Below are 11,799 nucleotides of genomic sequence, written 5' to 3'. Positions count from 1 at the left end.
GTCACTCCCCCGAGGAGGAGACACATCAGTGCCAGTTGCTTAGGCGGCACTCAAAACTCCCCAAAAGCTTGATCCTGCATATACACATCTGACCACATCATGTTTCACAACAATATGTGACTAGTGTAGATTTTCTTCTGGTACAAGAAGATATTTTCTTTGTGTAAACCTCCCCAATAATAGCACTAATTTGTGGTGTTATACCTTAAAAGGTCATTTGATCTAATTATAAATACTTCTTTCTTACACTTTATGCAGTTATGCAGTTCCTTTGTTGTTATTTCAGTTCTGGTGGTTTAATACAGTGATGTAATGACAGACAACAGTATCCGTGATCTGATTTTAAAGCTAGAAAGTTCTGTGCACCTGGGTTGTATTGAAAATTTTATTTTTATACATGAATTACATAAGGCTGAAACCGACAAAGGGAAAAAAGAGAAAAAAATGTTTGGCAATGTGGGATTTAATAACAGATACAGTAAGTCAGCACTGCAGTCTATGAGAGGGGTAAAGAGCATGTCGATAAGACCTAATTTTAGCAGCAATTTTACAAACACAACTTTTCTGTTACATAAAAGGCTGTTAACTGATAGGGTCACTGGAGTTTGAAAACACACCAATGTTAGAATGTTACAAAGAAAAGAGATGAACTAGGTGTGTATTAACAAAGAAGAGTCATCAGATTGCTTCTATTTGAGTATGACATTGTCTGATATGTCTCTCATTCCCTTCTGACCTCTCTGTTTTGATCACTGAGATGCAAGGCATCATGGAGAAAATGCAAACAAGGGCTTGGAAGAGCGAACGGCCACGTCACACACCAGATCCACACAGGAATACAGTGTTGACTTTGACGGGTCTAATGCAAAGGGCAGAGCGACGTGACAAGCATCTGAGCGCAGAACGACAGACAGACAGAGGAATATAAGACACACACAAAGCCTCTGAAAACCTGGGTGAATGCATTACGGTGTCACTAGGTCCTGTTTTACAAGTCAGTTTAGGGTCTCATGCATTAATCATAACCCACTGGAGCTTGTGACCTCAGGACCTGTGTGCATCTTTGCATGGCTTTGATTGCTGCTGTTGCAGACTCAACAGCCCCAAATAAGAACTATGTGAACACAGATTCCCAGCTGGGAGTTTAATCTGGTCCCTTTAAGATGGTAACAAGCATTTATCTTGTAACTTGGAGAGGGACAGGATGCTTTGGGTGAATTGTGTTTAGGCTCTGATAGCATGAGCACTCATCTGTCGTGTTTAGAACCAGGTTGACAGTGGCAGCCAAGTAAACTGTTTCCCAAAGGAGATACTCTCTCCTCTAATCTGCTGATACAACACAAACGTGCATTACATTTCAACATGGACAAATAGTCCAGGTTTGCTTAAACTTAATGTTATTTTTTGGGTGATTGGCCATGTCTTTGGAGTCTTGCAAACAGCTATTGTAAGATTGAATTGTCTTCATTAACGGAACCTTTTAAATTGTAGTCAACATCAGCTGCTCTGCGCAGTTGTGAAAGGTGAGAGATTGCCGTGAGCTGAGACAATTCTGGGCTTGTATCAATACTAATTACTGCTCCAATAACACGGCCAGGAGAGTTAAACCTGCCTCTGGAGGGCACAATTCCAACAGCTTTAGCAGACTACCCTCCAAAATCATTACTCTGTCCATGAGAAAAACTTGTCAAAAAAAAATGTATCAACACGATAACCAATGAGTACTTCATTTTCTAGATTACCTTTAATTTACTAATTATTTCAAGGTAATCAAATCTCCCCAACGATGTTTCGGGAGTCTTGGAAAAAAGACATTTCCTGTGTGAAAATAGATAGTGGTGCATGTTTTGCAAATGGTTTAAAGCAAAATCTCTAAACACTGCACAGTATCTTTCTACCACTGCAATCCACTCTTCAGAGAATGATGGGTTGCAAAAAGCTGTGAAAAACTGCAAACTCTACAGTAACCCTTGGTTTACAATACATATGTGGCTATTAGTGAGCACTCATCCATATATTTTTAGGTCAAAGCTTGCAGTTTGCCTGTCGAGAATGCATTTCTGAGGAGTCATCAAAACAGTGCACAGGTCTGACAGAGGGAGAGGAGAGCTGAGCCTTTAAGAGTATCTACATTGAGAGTATCTGCACAATCAGTGTATAAGATAATGGAATAATCCTGTAGTGGAATAATCATTCCAAAATCTCTGTTGTTCCAGTGTCCCAGCTTTGGGTGCCTAACAGATCTCTCCCTCCCCTGCTTTTTTTCCCAGAGCGAAATACTATCAGCATCATGGTTACCAAGCTCTCATGCGTGCATTGCAGGCTGGGACAAGTGGCCTACAGAACAACGCTTCATCCCTATCTCCGTTCACTTATGACACTTTGAGGTCGGTCAGGGCAAAAGACTAAAAACATCCCCAAAGTCTGCAGATGCCAGCCAGTTTGGCTCCAGGCCCAGACTCTCACTCCACCTTCCCAGCCCCCCTGCCTGATAGTCAGCCGTATGCATATACAGTGCAGTACAGCGCTCATATCACCTCTCATGGATCACCTTCTTCCGAGCCACACCACCATGGTGAGATGTCCTGCCCACACTGGAGACTATTAGCCTAATGAAATGACAATGTCCAAAAAAATACAGCCACCTGAGCCAAGAATAGCTATCGTGAGTTGAGTGTCTGCTTGTCTCCTCTCGTCCTCTCACGCCCCTGTGCCAAGGGTACGTGTATTTTTAAAAGTGATGCCCCAAACTTCCCAATACTGTTGAGTGGAGCTGGACGGACTGAGCAGCCAAAACTCAACAACACCCACTCCACCAACCTGGGCCATGTGGACATGGGATGTAAAGGGGGGAGGGGAGTTAAGGAGAGGACAGGCGCTCCAGCACCCTGTCCCGCTTTTATCAGGCGCTTGTCAGCCTCTTATCCTGATTTACGGCCCTGAGCCCAGATTCTCGCTCGCACAGCTCTCCATCTTTGTATGAGTGAGGGATGGGAAGAGAAAAGGAAGGGCGAGGTGCAGAGGGGGTGCAGAGCGCATGCAGGAAGAGCCAAAGGTCAAACAGGCCTAATTAGAATTCCTGATGCACCTCACTATGTCCCTGCGCCAGTCCTTTGAGGAGCCCTATCCCCGTTGCAGCCACATACCAAATCAGAAAATCCATGGTGTCAGTCAATAGACCTGGACCTCTTATATTAAACATATGTCTCTTTTCCTTGTGTAAGTGGGCTGTGACTGAGAGCAGCTTCTCCCATGGGTGATGGATGCACACACTCCATGGATGCTTACATAAAGAAAATAAATTCCTCTGGACATAGTTTAGTCATCAATGTTCAACATCAATGTTCACCTTAATGTTAGTGCAGTTATTATCCTGATTTCTCCGGGTAAACACCACTAACCATGCTATGCAACTTCTTTATAAGATGTAGAGGTACAGTAGTGGCATTTTACGATTGTCATATCAAACAAAAAGGGAGAAAGACAAAATTGAGATTTTGTTTCTGTTTTATTTGCCATTTTATTTCTGTTTAGTAATCTTACAAACACAGCTATCCACACTGACCTGAGAGGCATAGGTACATTTACCTGACCTGACTGCTAATCAGCTGGACAGTGGAATAGTATAAATGTTTCTCCAGTACAGTATGTGTCTTTATCAGGACTAACAATGAGCCGCCACCAGTTCATAACAGGTCCATAATGCTCCTGATTAGAATACCCTAAAAGGTAATTTAATCCTGGTGCCTCTGCAAAGGGCTTACTGTAAAACCTCAATGTCATTCCACATTGTGCACCAGTGAAACTTGCAAGATTAGAGCACAACCTATTATGATGGTTCTCCCTCACCTCACTGATGGCTAATTAACCTGAACATGGAATGTTTCTCCATTATGCTTGCTTTACAAGGTAAGACCAGATGAGCATGCAGCCAGACCAGAAGACTGAAGGTAAACTACCTCCACCAGGTCCCATGGTTTGTGTGTGTATGTGTGGGGGGGGGGGATTAGAGGACAAAAAAGTGAGAATGCAGCTGAGAATCAGCTTATGTATACGACACCCGTTTTACAAGCTGGTGAAGGTGCATTTATTCTGCCTACGACCAATGTTGCACCTTCATGTATCATTATGTCTGACTAACTGGTGAGTGAAATATGCTTGTGTTGACAACAAGGCAATAGCAATGAACTGACCATAGTTACAGATGGCTTTAAATCAGCTACATAAACGTTGAAGATGACACTTTTAAATACAGTTAACACAGGCCTTGAATTCGCAATGGTCAGAGATTTATAGGGGAATACATTTAATAATTTTCTTCGGGAGCTGACAAGATTGTGCTTTAAAATTGGTTCTGCTCATGTTTTATTCAATTACTAGCAAGCTTTCGGATTATAATTGAATAGAGCTCAGTGTTTGCTGTGTCTTTCAATTATGAAACAGGCTACAGAACATTCAAATGGTAGAAGCAGACCACAGCAATTCTCTAGTAGATTATATTTCAATTATGGTAACTAATTCAACAACACTGCAGGTACAGTAATAGAGGGAAGCTCTAGGTGACCATAGAGCCTATATAGAAGTTGTATTCAATACATAGTACACACAATTTCCAGAGCAATAATACAAAGAATTCTTCACGCTTGGCTAAGCTCTTAACATGAATGCATTACTGCAGTAGAGGCGGGGGCTGCTATTAAACTTAGCTATGCCTACCTACCCCAGAGATCCTGTCTTGACTAAATAAACATAATAATAATTCACAGTGATCTCATTTCAATGGCTCCTTAGATTTGGGCTGCTGAATGAACCCCTCTGTCCACATGCGAGATATTGGGGCAGGTTTCAGCCGCAGAGGCACGACTGAGATGATGGTTCTGTGAGTGGAGTTGCCGTAACTCTGTTGCAGTAATGCAGTTTACAAGGTCATAGGGCCATCCATCAAAAGCAATTACATTGCTGCAACTCACACCTGGGAAACGAATAAATAGCAGTCCAGGCTTGACCTGTTCATGATACTGTAGGTCAGATTAAACTGAAACATACAAAGGTTAACAGGAAATTGGAAAACAGTCAATGTGTGAACAAAAATACTACTGTACCTGCACTTCACACTTTCACTCAAAAAGGCACAAAATCTATGGCCTCCTGAAATTTAGATGCTAATGATTTTTGACGGTTAATCCAGAAAATTAAAGATCATTGAGACATTGGCAACTGTCCTGCACCAGTTATAGATTTTCTATCTCAGTTATACCTTAAACAGTGTTTGAGGGGGAACATATGAAAACATAGTGATCATGTACACATTCTACTGTACATGTACTGTATTGAACACTACTACACCATCTTAGCATTCCCTGTTGAGGATATCCCCAGGAACATGTCGTAGGAAAACATGACCCTGTTCTCCGTGGGCACAAACCCCATTGTCATCAAAGTTTTACAGCAACAACTTTCAAGGTTGTTCTCTGCAAAAGTGCACTCAACCAGCACAGCCTATAACAGCAGACAATAGTATATCATAGCCTAAAACCAGCGCCTCTCATCCTAAACCCAGAGTGAGCACTTGAAGAGAATCAATATGAATGATTTTGCTCTCAATGCTTTGGTGTGGTCTTGGATATTCCAGTGAAAATGCCACAGGCAAACAGCTAGTGCCCTCTCTCTCTCTCTCCCTCTCGCATTGCACTAGAATAGCTAAAGCATCCTTTCCCACCAGGCACACAAAGGCAAACGGCAGCAGCTCCATGGCCTGGCAGGGCTCTGCTTGCGTCAGAAAAAAACATTGCTTTTTGATTACCAAGCCCTCGGTCTGAGGACAAAAAAATGCATAGGTGATCTATCACTGCAGTGACATTACTGATATAGAACAAGGCATCATATGCAGGCTTGAATGGGACAGAAGTCGCAGCTGGGGGAATCTAAGCAGTTTCCACTACAGCTCTTTCTTTGTGTGCATACGACCATACTTTATGATTTTCATTCACAAAAGCACTATGATCTGACATGCGCGTAGATAGATTATAGCTATGAATTATGGAAGGTAATGACAGCCTGCATTCGAAGGCAAATCGAAAGGCTGCAGCCTAAGGGGGACCATAGCTGTTCACATTAGCAGTACAGTTACCCCTTTCCCTTTCCCTCTATCTCTTTCTCTGTCTCCCGCGCTTTTCACAGTGCTGCAAGAGACTTACCTTCAGGTTGCCACAGGAGTAGCTGCCAGGCTCCCGTCGAGGCATCTCACAGCTGCCGCTCTCCTCAGGACTCCACACTCCTTCCCTTGCTTTGTTTAGCAGTCCTCTTGCTACACAGCTCTTCTCCTCTTTACCGCTCTCTACTCCAGTGTGTGTGAGTGTGTATGTGTGTGAGAGAGAGAGAGCACGAAAGAGCGAGAGAGAGAGCATGTGTGTGTGTGTGTGTGTGTGTGTGTGTGTGTGTGTGTGTGTGTGTGTGTGTGTGTGTGCGTGTGATTGTGTGTGTGTGTGTGTGTGTGTGTGTGTGTGTGTGTTTGTGAGCAAATTCCCCCCCCCCCAGCTCTCTGCTATTTTCTCACTTTCACGCAGAGCTCGTCTCTCAGGATGTGTCCTGTATGTGTGCGTATGTGTCTGTATGTGTGTGTGTGCACATGTGCGTGTGTGCAGAGGGCATCTATGTGTGTGCCTACCACATGGCTCGCTTCACTCTGCCAGCATAGAGGATTGTGCTGGTAAGACAAAAGTACAGTGAGAGGCAGCAAGAGAGAGTGAGAGTGAGAGAGATACGCTGACGAGGAGTGCTGTATAATCAATTCCTCTAAAACCGCAGTTGAGAAAAAGGCCCTGAGGGTTTAAGAGAGAGACAAAGAGTGACAGAGAGTAAAAGAGCGAGAGCAAGAGAGCGAGGGATAAGGGAGACATGGAGAGAGTGTGAGAATGGAGCAGAGTTAACACGATGAGGGAGGTGCAGTGAGAAGGAAGAGAGAATGAGGCAAGAGGCAAGTTTGGACCTGGGGTTTCCCTGAGCAAGGTCATTAGAGCAATCAGCACATCTCTCCTGTATAGCTCCCATAGGGGATGAAAGAGAGAGGGAGAGAGAGAGAGAAAAAGAGTGTAACATTGTTACGACGATCCACGGACAGCCTATAAGATATCTTCATGTGCTTCCTGCATTGAATGGGGAGGTGATTTATGACTCTGCAGCCCCTTTGTTGCTAACCCTAACCCCCCCCCTCCCCACTGTGAAGCAAAGGCAGGGAGATACAGTACTGTCGTCTTGCTTCTCTGTCCAGGCAACCAAAGTGGATAAAGAGCATCAGAGAGACAGACAACAGAAACAAACAGGATCATGATAAGAGGAGAATGGAGAGAGAGTTTGTTTCTGGATGGAATTGTGGTCACAGTCCAGATCTCAGTGTACTTTAATTATGTTCCCTACTGAGGCTATTGATTAGGAACCTCAGCATTGCACATTGCTCTTTTGACCTCATGGGCCATAATTGTGAGGAGCAATCCATTCAAAATTATGCACCATCTATACCTAAAGGTCGAGTAGGACATGTTTGGGCTTTGTTCAACTGCCTTACCCCATCAGAACCCAAAATAAAAACATGTAAAAAAAAAAGCATAAACAATTGCAAACAAACACTGTAGTTGCAAACAAACACTGTATAGATTCAAAAAAACATACAAGATACAAGTTTAAACTATCATTTTGATCTCATGGATGGTCCATAGCTCCATCTATGAATTTGAGAGTGTTTACATTTCACCTGCCCCATCCCTCAGATGTTTACCAAAACAAATTGGCATGGTGACCGTTTTGTTGTTGTTTGCGTATTTTACATGCTTATTTAACATTTTGTGTGTTTACAAGGACATGCACACAAATATGGACATCTGTGCGTCAGAGAGGGCAGCAAAAAGCAAAACTACATGCTTTGCCTTCAAATATAGTCCCAAAACACAACCGTTTAAAGTGCTCTGAGTGAAGGAGGGCTTATATTTGCATAATACTTCCACTCCCCTCCCCCCCACCCCACCATGTCACACACACACACACACACACACACACACACACACACACACATACGCACTCAGTGCACTGACAGTGTAATTTATATTTATTTAAAATTATTCTATTTATAGCGTACATGCCCCATACACATTTCACAGCCTCTAGCCTCATTGCCACTTAGCCTTGCACAGCCTACAAAATGTATTGTTGTTCTATTTTGTAAATTTGTTATTGCTATTTTGGTAATATTTTGCTATTTAGTAATTTTTTTGGTCATATTTTGCTTCTATATTGTTTTTTAATATTGTTTCTTATGTCCCATGCACCAACCTCACCAAGTCAATTTCCTGTATGTGCAAATATACTTGGCCAAATAAAATAATTCTGATTCTGATTCTGATTCTGATTCTGATCAAGGAATAGACCTAATAGCCTGCTCACTGCTTCTTAAACTTTGCTGTGAGACATTCATATGTGAGCTGTGAGACATTCCTCAATTGAATCTTAACTCAGAACCCCATATATAATGTAAATAAGTTATATGCAGTATAGGTCATAAAGTAGAGTTATATTGCTGTAGTAAATACTTTAGGTAAACAGCATCTCAAACAAAACCAGGACACAACAGTTTTAACCCAAAACACTCTTTGTTCTGAATTACCATCATGTGAGGTCAGGCCATGAAGTAACCCAGGAAATGTTAAAATAACCCAGGAAATGACAAGCAAATTATGAATGAATAGTCATTTATGCATCTCCTCCTCCTTCTCTGGCTGGTGTTCCCTCCCTCCCTCCTTCCCTCCCCCATTTTTTATCCCTCCATTGCATTCCCTTGCCTTGTCTCAGGGTTCATTAGTTCTGATTGATCCTCTTGTCAGAGCACATGACACCTCAATGAACTCATCGCATAAGAAATAAGAGTGAGAGAGAGAGAGAGAGAGAGAGAGAGAGAGAGAGAGAGACAGAGACAGAGACAGAGACAGAGACAGAGACAGAGACAAATCACTTAAGTATACAAGATGGCTTTGCCTTAAAAATGCTAATAGTATGCCACATTTAATCTGCACTGTTAAAAACTAAATTGTGCAACAGTAGAGTTCAAGTTTTAGGTCTGAATGCTAGTTAGGTGCAGTCCCTGTGTTAATGTCTCAAATATGTATCCTAATTACCTTTGTATTTGGTTTTAAGCTAAAAAGTCAAACAACATTAATAGCTAGGCAATGATGAATTCATAAAGAAACATACCTATTGGCAACAGAACCAATTTCAATTATGAATTAATCGTCTGAGCTGTGGCCGATTTGTTTAACCTCAATAAGTCATTCTGTCAACAAAGCAAATACATTTTGGTCATGTGCATGATTGTCTTGAATCAAGCTGCTGGCCAAAGAATTGAAGAGGATTTCAAAATACTGTAGAACCACATGTTAGACCATCCATTGACTATTCAACCATCTATGTACCTATAGGTAATGACATTTAATGCAAGACCAAACGTATGCGAAAGAGAAATGTGAAATCTATTAGTGTTTGAATTATGAATTATCTCATCCAGTGTGAACCTACTTTTATGTGGATACATTATTAACCAGGGTCCACTCAAGCTCTTGTAATGTGTTTTATCCTATGGTTCAGAACACTTTAATTTCCTCTGTGGTATAGTCTTAAAATAAATCAAACAACCTTATAAAAGTGAATATTTTTGTATTGAACATGTCTCAGATATTGCTGTGAACAAAAATAAAATCTATGTTATGAAATACAGTAGTCGTTATAAAATGACGGTATTCAACGTGAAAACGGCAACACTGTCTTCAGAAAAGGTTGGATTCGGTTTTAACAAGTGCAGTAGCAAGCATAAACTAGAACACTTGCACAATGATAGTGTTGATTGTAAGAAAGGATAGCCCTGTCATAGTGACACTATGTGGAGAAAACAAGTATAGCAGTAAATAATTTAACAATGGCATTGACTGCTACTCTGTAGCTGTATCACAGTAGGTTTGTTTTAAAGTAGTACAACATGTGCATGAATGTTTGTTCTTCTAGCACACTTCTTCTAACAGTGTTATCTCTCAAATGTAGTCTACCAGGAGACACTGTCTGAGTAAAAACACCAACAATGTTTATTTCTTTGTAAGTGGAAGTAGATTAGATTAGATTAGATTAACAGTATATACAGGTACGAACAGTATATACAGGTAACCTATTAGATAAGCACCAGTGTTTGGGAATAATATCTCATTGAGGTCCCAGAGTTTCCTGCAAGCTGGCAGGCTGGAAGGCTCATTATGTCCACTTCATGGGCTCATTTTGATCCCAACCAAATGCCTCCTGTTGTAGTCGAATGCTGTCTGAGAAAAGGAACAGAGGCTATGGAAAATGTTCACAGTTGAACAGTTTCGGAATATGTTTTTTGTTTGTTATTTAACAAACAAGGTAGCAACAAACCTCCTTAACAATAAGTACCTATAGAAATGTGAAGGACAGTAGTAAATGAAATTTGATATAATTATAATTATAATAATTATAATTATTATTGTAACCACAACAGGAGAGGTGAAGCAACTAAGTCATTCAAGGGGAACAATAAAAAAGCTTGTAGGGCCCTAACTTAATGTTCCCTCTCACACATTGTACTCTAACCACCTCTTAGTGTCAGATTACATTCTAAGAAATTACATTCTGACCCTTACCATAAACACGCCACTGCACCCTCACTGAAAGGGGTGAGAAAGAACACAGAGAGAAGAATTGATCTTCAGCTTTTGAGAGAAGCTCAGATTTAATTTAGGTCTTTCCCTTCTCTTCTTTGTAATTACTTTCTTCAAGCTAGAATGCTGCTTAATCGTAAGTCTGCAAAGGGGGGGGGGGGGGGGGTGTGCCATGGGACAACAAGAGCTAGGAAATGTGACCTTTTACCACTGCATTGTGGGAGGAGGTGAAGCAAAGTACCCAATCTCCACCTGACCCTGGGAGCCTAGTTAGCAGAAACGATGCCATACCATTTGTATGGGAACATTGTTATGATGGCCATGAACAAGTGAATCATAATGACAAAGTTGTTCTGAATATTTTGCTCCTAATCTGTGGTATGCATCAATACATTTAGACAATGAAGCAGAAATGTGGAAATAAATCTATAGAAAAACCTAGCTCTATTTGTACCATCAAAAGCAGCAAAATAATTTCTGAGCATAACTTGGTTTGCCATGTCAGACTATGCTTGGCATTTGAGGGCCTACCATTTTACTCTGGGGAGAGACTGATGTTGAAGGAATATGAGTGTTCCACAATCTGATGACTCAGCAAAATGGCTCCCATCTCTGTAAAAAAAAACAGAAAAATGAACTATTCAGAGGAAACCAAGCAGAGAATACAGATTTAACAATTTCTGAATCATAAAAGAAAAGAAAAACATAACTTTATGAAAATCCTTACATTCTATTCTAACTTTAATTAATGCAAGTCTTTGCTGAGCGCCTGAGTTTTGCAGTTAGTTTTGATTGGTATGCTTTTAATGGACTCTGCAATGTCACTGCAACATTTCTTTCTCAGAATTTACTCTGACCTGCTTGTTGAAACCTCCAAACATTCCATATACAGCTGGAAATATCCTTGATTGAGTTATGATGAATGTCAGTTATTTGCCATCTGAGACAAACCACATGATAGTCATGAACAAGAGCGGTGTCTGTCAGGGCATGCACCCTTTTTTGTTGTTGCATTTTGCCACCATTTGCCATGTACTAAAAAAAAACCTGTATTTTGAAGGCCTTTGTTCTGGAGAGTAAATATAAAAAC

The 11,799-nt window shown here is 41.2% G+C and overlaps 1 protein-coding gene across 1 annotated transcript in view; it reads right to left on the bottom strand.

Annotated features, from left to right (window-relative positions):
- kcnj5 (potassium inwardly rectifying channel subfamily J member 5) overlaps window positions 1-6,405 on the bottom strand; it is a gene marked incomplete at its 3' end in the record, with an annotated part of 15,018 nt that extends 8,613 nt beyond the window's left edge. The window contains exon 1 of the mRNA XM_083696417.1: window positions 6,198-6,405. The remainder of the gene's footprint in view (window positions 1-6,197) is intronic.
- Window positions 6,406-11,799: the final 5,394 nt, after the last annotated feature.

The sequence above is a fragment of the Argentina silus genome, assembly GCF_951799395.1.
Source record: "Argentina silus genome assembly, chromosome: X".
Lineage (NCBI taxonomy): Eukaryota > Metazoa > Chordata > Actinopteri > Argentiniformes > Argentinidae > Argentina > Argentina silus.
Note: the sequence above shows the minus strand (reverse complement) of the source record. Positions and strands in the feature narration are given on the sequence as shown.